Raw genomic sequence first — 13,931 nt, 5'->3', positions numbered from 1 at the left:
GTGTGGGACTCTCTCCCCCAGACAGTGTGGGACTCTCTCCCCCAGACAGTGTGGGACTCTCTCCCCCCAGACAGTGTGGGACTCTCTCCCCCCAGACAGTGTGGGACTCTCTCCCCCCACACAGTGTGGGACTCTCTCCCCCAGACAGTGTGGGACTCTCTCCCCCAGACAGTGTGGGACTCTCTCCCCAGACAGTGTGGGACTCTCTCCCCCCAGACAGTGTGGGACTCTCTCCCCCAGACAGTGTGGGACTCTCTCCCCCAGACAGTGTGGGACTCTCTCCCCCCAGACAGTGTGGGACTCTCCCCCAGACAGTGTGGGACTCTCTCCCCCAGACAGTGTGGGACTCTCTCCCCCAGACAGTGTGGGACTCTCTCCCCCAGACAGTGTGGGACTCTCTCCCCCAGACAGTGTGGGACTCTCTCCCCCCAGACAGTGTGGGACTCTCTCCCCCCAGACAGTGTGGGACTCCCTCCCCCAGACAGTGTGGGACTCTCTCCCCCAGATAGTGTGGGACTCTCTCCCCCAGATAGTGTGGGACTCTCTCCCCCAGACAGTGTGGGACTCTCTCCCCCAGACAGTGTGGGACTCTCTCCCCCAGACAGTGTGGGACTCTCTCCCCCAGACAGTGTGGGACTCTCTCCCCCCAGACAGTGTGGGACTCTCTCCCCCAGACAGTGTGGGACTCTCTCCCACCGACAGTGTGGGACTCTCTCCCCCAGACAGTGTGGGACTCTCTCCCCCAGACAGTGTGGGACTCTCTCCCCCAGAGAGTGTGGGACTCTCTCTCCCCCAGACAGTGTGGGACTCTCTCCCCCCAGACAGTGTGGGACTCTCTCCCCCAGACAGTGTGGGACCCTCTCCCCCCAGACAGTGTGGGACTCTCTCCCCCCAGACAGTGTGGGACTCTCTCCCCCCAGACAGTGTGGGACCCTCTCCCCCCAGACAGTGTGGGACTCTCTCCCCCAGACAGTGTGGGACCCTCTCCCCCCAGACAGTGTGGGACTCTCTCCCCCCAGACAGTGTGGGACCCTCTCCCCCCAGACAGTGTGGGACTCTCTCCCCCCAGACAGTGTGGGACTCTCTCCCCCAGACAGTGTGGGACTCTCTCCCCCAGACAGTGTGGGACTCTCTCCCCCAGACAGTGTGGGACTCTCTCCCCCAGACAGTGTGGGACTCTCTCCCCCAGACAGTGTGGGACTCTCTCCCCCAGACAGTGTGGGACTCTCTCCCCCAGACAGTGTGGGACTCTCTCCCCCAGACAGTGTGGGACTCTCTCCCCCAGACAGTGTGGGACTCTCTCCCCCCAGACAGTGTGGGACTCTCTCCCCCCCAGACAGTGTGGGACTCTCCGCCCAGACAGTGTGGGACTCTCCCCCCCAGACAGTGTGGGACTCTCTCCCCCAGACAGTGTCGGACTCTCTCCCCCAGACAGTGTGGGACTCTCTCCCCAGACAGTGTGGGACTCTCTCCCCAGACAGTGTGGGACTCTCTCCCCCCAGACAGTGTGGGACTCTCTCCCCCCGACAGTGTGGGACTCTCTCCCCCAGACAGTGTGGGACTCTCTCCCCAGACAGTGTGGGACTCTCTCCCCCCAGACAGTGTGGGACACTCTCCCCCAGACAGTGTGGGACTCTCTCCCCCCAGACAGTGTGGGACTCTCTCCCCCAGACAGTGTGGGACTCTCTCCCCCAGACAGTGTGGGACTCTCTCCCCAGACAGTGTGGGACTCTCTCCCCCCAGACAGTGTGGGACTCTCTCCCACAGACAGTGTGGGACTCTCTCCCCCAGACAGTGTGGGACTCTCTCCCCCAGACAGTGTGGGACTCTCTCCCCCAGACAGTGTGGGACTCTCTCCCCCAGACATTGTGGGACTCTCTCCCCCAGACAGTGTGGGACTCTCTCCCCCCAGACAGTGTGGGACTCTCTCCCCCCAGACAGTGTGGGACTCTCTCCCCCAGACAGTGTGGGACTCTCTCCCCCAGACAGTGTGGGACTCTCTCCCCCAGACAGTGTGGGACTCTCTCCCCCAGACAGTGTGGGACTCTCTCCCCCAGACAGTGTGGGACTCTCTCTCCCCCAGACAGTGTGGGACTCTCTCCCCCCAGACAGTGTGGGACTCTCTCCCCCAGACAGTGTGGGACTCTCTCCCCCAGACAGTGTGGGACCCTCTCCCCCCAGACAGTGTGGGACTCTCTCCCCCCAGACAGTGTGGGACCCTCTCCCCCCAGACAGTGTGGGACTCTCTCCCCCCAGACAGTGTGGGACTCTCTCCCCCAGACAGTGTGGGACTCTCTCCCCCCAGACAGTGTGGGACTCTCTCCCCCAGACAGTGTGGGACTCTCTCCCACAGACAGTGTGGGACTCTCTCCCCCAGACAGTGTGGGACTCTCTCCCCCAGACAGTGTGGGACTCTCTCCCCCAGACAGTGTGGGACTCTCTCCCCCAGACATTGTGGGACTCTCTCCCCCAGACAGTGTGGGACTCTCTCCCCCCAGACAGTGTGGGACTCTCTCCCCCCAGACAGTGTGGGACTCTCTCCCCCAGACAGTGTGGGACTCTCTCCCCCAGACAGTGTGGGACTCTCTCCCCCAGACAGTGTGGGACTCTCTCCCCCAGACAGTGTGGGACTCTCTCCCCCAGACAGTGTGGGACTCTCTCCCCCAGACAGTGTGGGACTCTCTCTCCCCCAGACAGTGTGGGACTCTCTCCCCCCAGACAGTGTGGGACTCTCTCCCCCAGACAGTGTGGGACTCTCTCCCCCAGACAGTGTGGGACCCTCTCCCCCCAGACAGTGTGGGACTCTCTCCCCCCAGACAGTGTGGGACCCTCTCCCCCCAGACAGTGTGGGACTCTCTCCCCCCAGACAGTGTGGGACTCTCTCCCCCAGACAGTGTGGGACTCTCTCCCCCCAGACAGTGTGGGACTCTCTCCCCCAGACAGTGTGGGACTCTCTCCCCCAGACAGTGTGGGACTCTCTCCCCCAGACAGTGTGGGACTCTCTCCCCCAGACAGTGTGGGACTCTCTCCCCCAGACAGTGTGGGACTCTCTCCCCCCAGACAGTGTGGGACTCTCTCCCCCAGACAGTGTGGGACTCTCTCCCCCCAGACAGTGTGGGACTCTCTCCCCCCCAGACAGTGTGGGACTCTCCCCCCCAGACAGTGTGGGACTCTCCCCCCGAGACAGTGTGGGACTCTCTCCCCCAGACAGTGTCGGACTCTCTCCCCCAGACAGTGTGGGACTCTCTCCCCAGACAGTGTGGGACTCTCTCCCCAGACAGTGTGGGACTCTCTCCCCCCAGACAGTGTGGGACTCTCTCCCCCAGACAGTGTGGGACTCTCTCCCCCAGACAGTGTGGGACTCTCTCCCCAGACAGTGTGGGACTCTCTCCCCCCAGACAGTGTGGGACACTCTCCCCCAGACAGTGTGGGACTCTCTCCCCCCAGACAGTGTGGGACTCTCTCCCCCAGACAGTGTGGGACTCTCTCCCCCAGACAGTGTGGGACTCTCTCCCCAGACAGTGTGGGACTCTCTCCCCCCAGACAGTGTGGGACTCTCTCCCACAGACAGTGTGGGACTCTCTCCCCCAGACAGTGTGGGACTCTCTCCCCCAGACAGTGTGGGACTCTCTCCCCCAGACATTGTGGGACTCTCTCCCCCAGACAGTGTGGGACTCTCTCCCCCAGACAGTGTGGGACTCTCTGCCCCAGTGTGGGACTCTCTCCCCCAGACAGTGTGGGACTCTCTCCCCCAGACAGAGTGGGACTCTCTCCCCCCAGACAGTGTGGGACTCTCTCCCCCAGACAGTGTGGGACTCTCTCCCCCAGACAGTGTGGGACTCTCTCCCCCCAGACAGTGTGGGACTCTCTCCCCCAGACAGAGTGGGACTCTCTCCCCCAGACAGTGTGGGACTCTCTCCCCCCAGACAGTGTGGGACTCTCTCCCCCAGACAGTGTGGGACTCTCTCCCCCCAGACAGTGTGGGACTCTCTCCCCCAGACAGTGTGGGACTCTCTCCCCCCAGACAGTGTGGGACTCTCTCCCCCAGACAGTGTGGGACTCTCTCCCCCAGACAGTGTGGGACTCTCTCCCCCCAGACAGTGTGGGACTCTCTCCCCCCAGACAGTGTGGGACTCTCTCCCCCAGACAGTGTGGGACTCTCTCCCCCCCAGACAGTGTGGGACTCTCTCCCCCAGACAGTGTGGGACTCTCTCCCCCCAGACAGTGTGGGACTCTCTCCCCCAGACAGTGTGGGACTCTCTCCCCCCAGACAGTGTGGGACTCTCTCCCCCAGACAGTGTGGGACTCTCTCCCCCCAGACAGTATGGGACTCTCTCCCCCAGACAGTGTGGGACTCTCTCCCCCCAGACAGTGTGGGACTCTCTCCCCCCAGACAGTGTGGGACTCTCTCCCCCAGACAGTGTGGGACTCTCTCCCCCAGACAGTATGGGACTCTCTCCCCCAGACAGTGTGGGACTCTCTCTCCCAGACAGTGTGGGACTCTCTCCCCCAGACAGTGTGGGACTCTCTCCCCCCAGACAGTGTGGGACTCTCTCCCCCCAGACAGTGTGGGACTCTCCCCCAGACAGTGTGGGACTCTCTCCCCCAGACAGTGTGGGACTCTCTCCCCCAGACAGTGTGGGACTCTCTCCCCCAGACAGTGTGGGACTCTCTCCCCCCAGACAGTGTGGGACTCTCTCCCCCCAGACAGTGTGGGACTCTCTCCCCCAGACAGTGTGGGACTCTCTCCCCCCAGACAGTGTGGGACTCTCTCCCCCCAGACAGTGTGGGACTCTCTCCCCCAGACAGTGTGGGACTCTCTCCCCCAGACAGTGTGGGACTCTCTCCCCCCAGACAGTGTGGGACTCTCTCCCCCAGACAGTGTGGGACTCTCTCCCCCCAGACAGTGTGGGACTCTCTCCCCCAGACAGTGTGGGACTCTCTCCCCCCAGACAGTGTGGGACTCTCTCCCCCAGACAGTGTGGGACTCTCTCCCCCCAGACAGTGTGGGACCCTCTCCCCCCAGACAGTGTGGGACTCTCTCCCCCCAGACAGTGTGGGACCCTCTCCCCCCAGACAGTGTGGGACTCTCTCCCCCAGTGTGGGACTCTCTACCCCCAGACAGTGTGGGACTCTCTCCCCCCAGACAGTGTGGGACCCTCTCCCCCCAGACAGTGTGGGACTCTCTCCCCCCAGACAGTGTGGGGCTCTCTCTCCCAGACAGAGTGGGACTCTCTCCCCCAGACAGTACTGTTGAAGGCTCTGAACCATCTCCCACTGCGTTCCCCATTAATTTACGACATTCCCATTGTGTGTTTCACAGGGGTGGAGCTTCTGTCGAAAGCACCGTCGCCTAGGATGATCAAAACCCATCTGCCCATCCAGCTCGTCCCCAAGTCCTTCTGGGAGCAGAACTGCAAGGTACGGTACCCGAGAGGCACGTCTTCTACCAATCCCCCAGCCCTGCACCGTGGGGCCTCGGCCCTTTCCCTGGAGTCCCTGCACCATGGGGCCTCGGCCCTTCCCCTGCACCGTGGGGCCTCGGCCCTTTCCCCCAGCCCTGCACCGTGGGGCCTCGGCCCTTCCCCTGCACCTTGGGGCCTCGGCCCTTTCCCTGGAGTCCCTGCACCGTGGGGCCTCGGCCCTTTCCCTGGAGTCCCTGCACCGTGGGGCCTCGGCCCTTCCCCTGCACCGTGGGGCCTCGGCCCTTCCCCTGCACCGTGGGGCCTCGGCCCTTTCCCCCAGCCCTGCACCGTGGGGCCTCAGCCCTTCCCCTGCACCGTGGGGCCGCGTTCCTCCCCCTGATGTCCTGCACCGTGGGGCCTCGGCCCTTTCCCCCAGCCCTGCACCATGGGGCCTCAGCCCTTTCCCCCAACCCTGCACCGTGGGGCCTCGGCCCTTTCCCCCAGCCCTGCATCGTGGGGCCTCGGCCCTTCACCTGGTGTCCTGCTCCGTGGGGCCTCGGCCCTTCCCCTGGTGTCCTGCACCGTGGGGCCTCGGCCCTTCCCCAGGTGTCCTGCACCGTGGAGCCTCGGCCCTTCCCCTGGTGTCCCTGCACCGTGGGGCCTCGGCCCTTCCCCTGGTGTCCTGCACCGTGGGGCCTCGGCCCTTCCCCAGGTGTCCTGCACCGTGGGGCCTCGGCCCTTCCCCAGGTGTCCCTGCACCGTGGGGCCTCGGCCCTTCCCCTGGTGTCCTGCTCCGTGGGGCCTCGGCCCTTCCCCTGGTGTCCTGCACCGTGGGGCCTCGGCCCTTCCCCAGGTGTCCCTGCACCGTGGGGCCTCGGCCCTTCCCCTGGTGTCCTGCACCGTGGGGTCTCGGCCCTTCCCCTGGAGTCCCAACGGTGAGGAACAGGCTGTCCAGTGTCTTCAAATCTGGGGAGAACTGGGAGAGAGGGTTAACCCCCTCCGATGGGGAACAGGCTGCCCCGTGTCTGTAACTGGAGAGAGGTGGGTGAGAGGGTTAACCCCCTCCGATGGGGAACAGGCTGCCCCGTGTCTGTAACTGGAGAGAGGTGGGTGAGAGGGTTAATCCCCTCCGATAGGGAACAGGCTGCCCAGTGTCTGTAACTGGGGATAGATGAGTGAGAGGGTTAATCCCCTCCGATAGGGAACAGGCTGCCCGGTGTCTGTAACTGGGGAGCGGTGGGTGAGAGGGTTAATCCCCTCCGATAGGGAACAGGCTGCCCAGTGTCTGTAACTGGGGAGAGGTGGGTGAGAGGGTTAATCCCCTCCGATAGGGAACAGGCTGCCTGGTGTCTGTAACTGGGGAGAGGTGGGTGAGGGGTGTGGGGTTTATCAGTGTTACAGTGAGGGGTGTGGGGTATATCAGAGTGTTACAGTGAGAGGTGTGGGGTATATCAGAGTGTTACAGTGAGGGGTGTGGGGTATATCAGTGTGTTACAGTGAGGGGTGTGGGGTTTATCAGAGTGTTACAGTGAGGGGTGTGGGGTATATCAGAGTGTTACAGTGAGGGGTGTGGGGTATATCAGAGTGTTACAGTGAGGGGTGTGGGGTATATCAGTGTTACAGTGAGGGGTGTGGGGTATATCAGAGTGTGACAGTGAGGGGTGTGGGGTATATAAAAGTGTTACAGTGAGGGGTTAGGGGTATATCAGAGTATTACAGTGAGGGGTGTGGGGTTTATCAGTGTGTTACAGTGAGGGGTGTGGGGTATATCAGAGTGTTACAGTGAGGGGTGTGGGGTATATCAGAGTGTTACAGTGAGAGGTGTGGCGTATATCAGAGTGTTACAGTGAGGGGTGTGGGGTATATCAGAGTGTTACAGTGAGGGGTGTGGGGTATATCAGAGTGTTACAGTGAGGGGTGTGGGGTATATCAGAGTGTTACAGTGAGGGGTGTGGAGTATATCCGAGTGTTACAGTGAGGGGTTAGGGGTATATCAGAGTATTACAGTGAGGTGTGTGGGGTATATCAGTGTGTTACAGTGAGGGGTGTGGGGTATATCAGAGTGTTACAGTGAGGGGTGTGGGGTATATCAGAGTGTTACAGTGAGGGGTGTGGGGTATATCAGAGTGTTACAGTGAGGGGTGTGGGGTATATCAGAGTGTTACAGTGAGGGGTGTGGGGTATATCAGAGTGTTACAGTGAGGGGTGTGGGGTATATCAGAGTGTTACAGTGAGGGGTGTGGGGTATATCAGAGTGTTACAGTGAGGGGTGTGGGGTATATCAGTGTGTTACAGTGAGGGGTGTGGGGTATATCAGAGTGTTACAGTGAGGGGTGTGGGGTATATCAGAGTGTTACAGTGAGGGGTGTGGGGTATATCAGTGTGTTACAGTGAGGGGTGTGGGGTATATCAGAGTGTTACAGTGAGGGGTGTGGGGTTTATCAGGGTGTTACAGTGAGGGGTGTGGGGTATATCAGTGTGTTACAGTGAGGGGTGTGGGGTATATCAGTGTGTTACAGTGAGGGGTGTGGGGTATATCAGTGTGTTACAGTGAGGGGTGTGGAGTATATTAGAGTGTTACAATGAGGGGTGTGGGGTACATATCAGGAACACTACAAGGACCACCAACACACCAACCGAGACCAGAGAGGATCCCCATGCAAAACAACAATATCAGACCTGCACCACTCCTGTCCCACAGGGGAATAGGACCGCTCCCAGCCAGACAGAGGGAGAGATGCACAGGACGTACGCAATACCTCAGACAGAAACAATCCATTAAGAGACAATAAGCAGATGTGCAGCAGCATCTACTTCCGCCTTATGGATCAAGGACTAATTAATAGAAAGAACTGTAACCAAATTGTATTAACTTTTGTGGACAACTGATGTGATCTTTTTTTTTCCCACACTTAGACACGACAAACACGTACCACTCTTTAACCTATCATAGTAAAAGATCAAACTTAACATGAAATCCTTATATATTTCGACCTGGAATATCCAAGGTCTACGCTCTTCACTGCGAGAAGTGAAAAGTAGGACCCCAGAGTTCATAGGTGAAACTAAAGACCTAGATATTATCATTTTACAGGAAACTTGGTATAAAGGAAAAGGACACACTGGCTGTCCCCAAGGGTACACTGAGCTGGTGGTCCCCTCCAATAAATTACCAAGTGTAACCCAAGGCAGAGACTCCGGAGGCATACTGATCTGGTTTAAAACAGAACTTAAGAATTACATCAAATTTATAAAAAAGGGCGAAAACCATATGTGGCTCAAACTTGAGAGGGAGGTTATCTCAAACACCCAAGATGTTTACATTTGCGCACTTTATATCCCTCCAATCGATTCCCCGTACTTTAAAGAGGACACCTTCTCCAACATGGAGGGGGAAATTATCCAATACCAGGCCCAGGGGAACGTGTTGATCTGTGGGGACCTCAATTCAAGAACGGGCGAAGAACCAGACTTCACCAATAATCAGGGAAACAATTACGTTTTCGGGAATAACCACTTTGACATCCCTTCCCTTCCATACAGGCATAACTGTGACAAGCAGTCAAATACCAATGGAAAACAGCTACTACAGCTCTGTCGAAACCTGGGTCTGTACATTGTCAATGGTAGGTTCATAGGAGACCTCCTAGGAAGATCGACCTATTGCTCACCTCTTGGCTGCAGCACAGTAGACTATATGATTACAGACTTAGACCCATCCTCTTTCAGAGCATTCACAGTCAAACCACAAACAACACTGTCAGATCACAGTCAAATTACTATGTTCCTCAAAAAGACAGAAACAAACAACATAGAAACACAACCCAGTAAACTGTACAACACCAAAAAATCGTACAGATGGGCCAAAAACGACACGGAAAAATACCAGAAAACAATTAGCAATGCATCAACTCAAGCTCTCTTAGACACCTTTCTGGATAACATATACACTCACAATAAAGAAGGCGTAAACCGGGCAGTTAGTAAACTAAACAATATTTTTGATAATTTGGCAACAAATGCAAACTTGAAAGCTCGCAAGAACAAACCCAAAACAAAAAACTATGAAAAATGGTTTGACCGAGATTGCCATAACATGAGGAAAAAACTTAGAAAAATATCAAACCAAAAACACAGACATCCAGAAAACGAGGAACTACGCCTTACTTATTGTCAGACACTAACACAATACAGAAACACACTCAGAACCAAAAAAGAGCAATATATTAAGAATACACTCAGCTCCATGGAGGAATCCATAGATTCCAATTGTTTCTGGGAAAACTTGAAAACACTACACAAAAAACAACATGACGATTTGGCCATTCAAAATGGGGACACATGGGTAAACCACTTTGAAAAATTATACCAGAAAAACACACTAAGACCAGAGCAACACCAAATATGCAAAAAACTGGAAAAGCTAGAAATGGCCATAAAAGATAACCAAAACCCGCTGGACGCCATAATAACAGAAAAAGAACTTCTTGAAAAACTCAAGGACCTGCGACCAGGAAAAGCCTACGGGACAGACGGCATACTAAACGAGATGATTAAACACACAGACAACAAAATGAAACTGGCTATCCTAAAACTCTTCAACTTGGTTCTGAGTGTCGGTTATTTCCCTGATATCTGGAACAAAGGACTCATAACGCCCATATACAAAAGTGGGGACAAAATCGACCCAAACAACTATCGAGGCATCTGTGTAAACAGTAACCTGGGGAAGGTATTCTGTAGCATCATAAACAAAAGACTTATAAACTTCCTTGAGGAGCACAATGTCTTGAGTAAAAGCCAAATTGGATTCCTGCCAAACTATAGAACATCCGATCATATCTTCACCCTACAGACCCTAATTGACAAACACGTTCACCATAACAAAAGCAAAATCTACGCATGCTTTGTAGATTTCCAGAAGGCTTTCGACTCCATCTGGCATGACGGTTTATTCCTGAAACTTATCGAAAGTGGGGTAGGAGGGAAAACATATGATGTAATTAAATCAATGTATACAAACAACAAATGTGCAGTTAAAATTGGAGACAAACAAACAAAATACTTCCCACAGGGGCGGGGGGTGACGCAGGGCTCGCCAATCTCACCGACACTCTTTAATATTTACATTAATGGATTGGCAAAACTACTTGAACAATCTACAGCACCCGGCCTCACCCTATATGAATCCAAGGTTAAATTCCTCCTCTATGCAGACGACCTGGTTCTGCTGTCACCTACTAAAGAGGGGCTACAGCAAAACCTGGACCTGCTGGAGTCGTACTGCCAGACTTGGGCCCTGACAATAAATCCCCAAAAAACCAAAGTCCTTGTGTTCCAGCAAAGATCCAAACATCAGGGACCCAAAATAAATTTCACAGTAGGAACAACCAAAATTGAACAAACCACTAACTACACATACTTGGGCTTAAAAATCAGTTCTACGGGAAACTTCAAACTGGCTGTGAATGAACTGAAAGAGAAAGCAAGAAGGGCTTTCTATGCCATCAAAAAATCAATCCAAATAGAAATCCCAATTAGCATTTGGCTCAAAATTTTCAAATCAGTAATTGAACCAATTGCACTCTATGGCAGTGAGGTATGGGGACCGCTAACTCAACAAGAATTTGCAAAATGGGACAAACACCCAATTGAGATCCTACATGCAGAATTCTGTAAAAGTATCCTCCGGACTCAAAGGAAAACAGTAAACAATGCATGCAGGGCGGAACTAGGCCAATATCCATTAATAATCACTATCCAAAAAAGAGCCACCAAATTTTGGAATCACCTACAAATGAGCAATCCCCAATGCTATCACTACGACGCCCTGAAATGCCAAGAGCTGACCATAAAGAAGAATACCCTCAGTCAACTAGTCCTGGGACTCAGTGAAGTAACTACTAACAATACTAACAATAACCAGCCCCAGGACAGTGACAGGGTAACACAAAGAATTCAACCCAACACAATCGTCGCTAAGCAAAAGGAAAAATATCTGACATATTGGGCAGAAACAACAAAAACCCAAAGCAAACTCAATTGCTACTTGGCCCTAAACAGACAATACAACATAGCTGATTACCTGACCATGGTAAAGGATAACAAACTGAGAAGAACCTTGACAAGGTACAGACTTAGCGAACATAGCCTAGCGATCGAAAAAGGCAGACACAGGCAGACCAGGCTGCCAAGAGAGGACAGGATATGCTCGCACTGCAGTCAGGGAGTGGTGGAGACAGAGATGCACTTCCTCACAGCTTGTGGAAAATATCAGGGCATCAGGGAGAATTTCTACCAAAAATTCTCACAAATATGCCCTGATTTCAGAAATCTGAATGACAACCAAAAACTCCCATTCCTACTGGGAGAGGAGAGAAGCTGTATAACACTGGCGGCACGCTATGTTACAGCTTGCCATGAACAGAGAGCCAACCAGTAAACTAAGAAAAGAATATATATAAACAATGCGAATGTATATTTATACACTCAGGGATATACCTGTTTATACACTGTATGAATAGAACTGCGTTTATGTGGTAAACCATAAATGTATTTTGATGCTTTGGCAACATAAGATGTAACTTATCATGCCAATAAAGCGATTTGAATTGTGAATTGTGAATTGTTACAGTGAGGGGTGTGGGGTATATCAGAGTGTTACAGTGAGGGGTGTGGGGTATATCAGTGTGTTACAGTGAGGGGTGTGGGGTCTATCAGAGTGTTACAGTGAGGGGTGTGGGGTATATCAGAGTGTTACAGTGAGGGGTGCGGGGTATATCAGAGTGTTACAGTGAGGGGTGTGGGGTATATCAGAGTGTTACAGTGAGGGGTGTGGGGTATATCAGTGTTACAGTGAGGGGTGTGGGGTATATCAGAGTGTTACAGTGAGGGGTGTGGGGTATATCAGTGTTACAGTGAGGGGTGTGGGGTATATCAGAGGGTTACAGTGAGGGGTGTGGGGTGTATCAGAGTGTTACAGCGAGGGGTGTGCGGTATATCAGAGTGTTACAGTGAGGGGTGTGGGGTATATCAGAGTGTTACAGTGAGGGGTGTGGGGTATATCAGAGTGTTACAGTGAGGGGTGCGGGGTATATCAGTGTGTTACAGTGAGGGGTGTGGGGTATATCAGAGTGTTACAGTGAGGGGTGTGGGGTACATCAGTGTTACAGTGAGGGGTGTGGGGTATATCAGAGTGTTAAAGTGAGGGGTGTGGGGAATATCAGAGTGTTACAGTGAGGGGTGTGGGGTATATCAGAGTGTTACAGTGAGGGGTGTGGGGTATATCAGAGTGTTACAGTGAGGGGTGTGGGGTACATCAGTGTTACAGTGAGGGGTGTGGGGTATATCAGTGTTACAGTGAGGGGTGTGGGGAATATCAGAGTGTTACAGTGAGGGGTGTGGGGTATATCAGAGTGTTACAGTGAGGGGTGTGGCGTATATCAGTGTTACAGTGAGGGGTGTGGGGTATATCAGAGTGTTACAGTGAGGGGTGTGGCGTATATCAGAGTGTTACAGTGAGGGGTGTGGGGTATATCAGAGTGTTACAGTGAGGGGTGTGGGGTATATCAGAGTGTTACAGTGAGGGGTGTGGGTTTTATCAGAGTGTTACAGTGAGAGGTGTGGGGTATATCAGAGTGTTACAGTGAGAGGTGTGGGGTATATCAGAGTGTTACAGTGAGGGATGTGGTGTATATCAGAGTGTTACAGTGAGGGGTGTGGGGTATATCAGAGTGTTACAGTGAGGGGTGTGGGGTATATCAGAGTGTTACAGTGAGGGGTGTGGGGTATATCAGTGTTACAGTGAGGGGTGTGGGGTATATCAGAGTGTTACAGTGAGGGGTGTGGGGTATATCAGAGTGTTACAGTGAGGGGTGTGGGGTCTATCAGAGTGTTACAGTGAGGGGTGTGGGGTATATCAGAGTGTTACAGTGAGGGGTGCGGGGTATATCAGAGTGTTACAGTGAGGGGTGTGGGGTATATCAGAGTGTTACAGTGAGGGGTGTGGGGTATATCAGTGTTACAGTGAGGGGTGTGGGGTATATCAGAGTGTTACAGTGAGGGGTGTGGGGTATATCAGAGTGTTACAGTGAGGGGTGTGCGGTATATCAGAGTGTTACAGTGAGGGGTGTGGGGTATATCAGAGTGTTACAGTGAGGGGTGTGGGGTATATCAGAATGTTACAGTGAGGGGTGTGGGGTATGTCAGAATGTTACAATGAGGGGTGTGGGATATATCAGAGTGTTACAGTGAGGGGTGTGGGGAATATCAGAGTGTTACAGTGAGGGGTGTGGGGTATATCAGAGTGTTACAGTGAGGGGTGTGGGGTATATCAGTGTGTTACAGTGAGGGGTGTGGGGTATATCAGTGTGTTACAGTGAGGGGTGTGGGGTATATCAGAGTGTTACAGTGAGGGGTGTGGGGTATATCAGAGTGTTACAGTGAGGGGTGTGGGGTATATCAGAGTGTTACAGTGAGGGGTGTGGGGTATATCAGTGTGTTACAGTGAGGGGTGTGGGGTATATC

The sequence above is a fragment of the Somniosus microcephalus genome, unplaced genomic scaffold (assembly GCF_052327205.1).
Source record: "Somniosus microcephalus isolate GS21.2 unplaced genomic scaffold, FLI_Smic_1.0 unresolved_chr1, whole genome shotgun sequence".
NCBI lineage: Eukaryota > Metazoa > Chordata > Chondrichthyes > Squaliformes > Somniosidae > Somniosus > Somniosus microcephalus.
This window is presented reverse-complemented; position numbering follows the sequence as displayed.